General features: G+C 31.4%; 1 long non-coding RNA gene across 1 annotated transcript; it reads right to left on the bottom strand.

The window, feature by feature from the left end:
* Positions 1–523: 523 nt before the first annotated feature.
* LOC139905952 (uncharacterized) lies at positions 524–1,542 on the bottom strand. Its single transcript, XR_011781116.1, has 2 exons — positions 1,378–1,542; positions 524–798 (listed from the first exon to the last, which is right to left on the bottom strand). It is a non-coding gene; the product is annotated as an uncharacterized lncRNA (long non-coding RNA).
* Between the last annotated feature and the right edge of the window lie 301 nt (positions 1,543–1,843).

The following is a 1,843-nucleotide window of genomic DNA, read 5'->3' as shown; positions in this document are numbered from 1 at the left end:
CCTTATACAATCTTATTTCCTTATTGTAGATAAAAAATAATTATTGTAAAGGAGAGTAATACGATATTTACTTTTTTTGTCCCGTATTGATCCAAAAAAGTGAATAAACCTTATTTAGTACATATTACTTTGATTTAATTCAAATATCACTGTTTATCATTAGAATCAAGTAGTATTCAATCCCAATGTTAAGTCTTAATGTATTCATTAATCCATTTGATGGAGTTTTATCAAGATTTATTGGATAGTTGTACATTTTTTGTCATAAAAATATCAACTTTGAGTTCTAATATGACGTCTCCTTAATTAGGATTCAATGGATCGCGTTAGTGAAAATTGCAGAAATACACTTTTCTTCCCTACCCCCTACAAAAAAATCCTGTAACAGGGAGTTAATAGTAACAATTGTCTACTATGCAATAATACCATGCGTCTCACTCCCACATTAACATATTTTTTTAAGCAAAAATTAGTTATGCAACTGCAGTGTCATTTGATGGGAAAATACATTTGTTAAAAAAAGTAATTTAAAAAATAGGATATTTATTTAATAAAAAAAAGGCCACTGAAAAAAAAAATACCCAAAATTTTATTTTCTAAAAAAAATATGGTTCAAAATTAAATTCAAATGCGAAAGAAGTGAAGAAAGAAAAGAGTCCCGTACATTTATCTTGGTTTCAGGCCCTTTTCTTGCTAAATCAGGCCTACCCTCCGTTATTATCCTTATGCCTAGCCTAATTGGGATTGGAGTCCGTGCAGTCCGTTACACACAGAACCCCGCAATAATCCAGACCGGCCCTGAAATTAGATAGAAATTATATTAATGTACTTACCTTTATTAAATACGCTCTAAATGTAGACATGACCTTAGAATTTAAGCAGTTAACAAATTAACGTCCTATCAATTAATTTTAACAAAGGTATCCACAGGGAGGGGTTATAGATGTGGTATAAATATCAAAGGCAATATTTAATTATCTGGGTCTCAACCTCTCCAACCCTTGGTCTCAAATCCTTGAAAGTCCTAGTTTCGATGTCAAGACACAGATAGGAAATTTTATTTTCTAAAAAAAACATATTGCTCTCGGTCCATCAAAATGTTATTCTTGTCTTGATGTCTGTTTAGGTGGTATTGATCACTGAATTAGGGTGTGGGCCTCCCTTACAAAATGCCAATAATATATATATATTATGTGGAAAATAGTGGAATTTAGTGTTGTGTCAGTCTTACATATCCGTCCTAAAACCTTAGAAAGTTGGGTCTTTGATAACGTCACTCAGCTTTTTTCTTTCTTTCTTTTTTGAATAAGTAGTTCTGACAGTCCGAAGGACCGACACAACACTAGTTAAACTATCTAGTTACTAATGAAAAATTACTTGAATTCAATTCCTTAAACAAAAATCCTCCATTTTTTTACTGTTTATATTCGAAATTAACTTGATGGATACAAATTTGTGATAGGACTGAATCAATTTTACTGAATACATGTGATTTTGTCACATGTATAAATTATGTTCTCATAGATAGAGTTTATCTACTAACCTACCATACTTAAACTGAGAATCAAAAAGGCGTACGTTCCACTACACAGTCCTTATTCGAGAGGGTGATTAGTACCATAGATATATATATATATATATATCTATGGTGATTACTGGTTTCATACGGCTCCATATGAATTTATTCCTTCAATAAGTTACATACTCTAAAGCAGTAGTTCCCAACCGGTGCTCTAAAATTCATTGTTAAGAGGTTTTAGCAAGATTTTACATTTATATTAATAGAGTGAAGATTACCTTTCTCTCGGTATGAATATATGAAAACGAGTTGGTCGATCTAAGA

This window comes from Lepeophtheirus salmonis, chromosome 7, assembly GCF_016086655.4.
Source record: "Lepeophtheirus salmonis chromosome 7, UVic_Lsal_1.4, whole genome shotgun sequence".
Lineage (NCBI taxonomy): Eukaryota > Metazoa > Arthropoda > Copepoda > Siphonostomatoida > Caligidae > Lepeophtheirus > Lepeophtheirus salmonis.
This window is presented reverse-complemented; position numbering and strand designations above follow the sequence as displayed.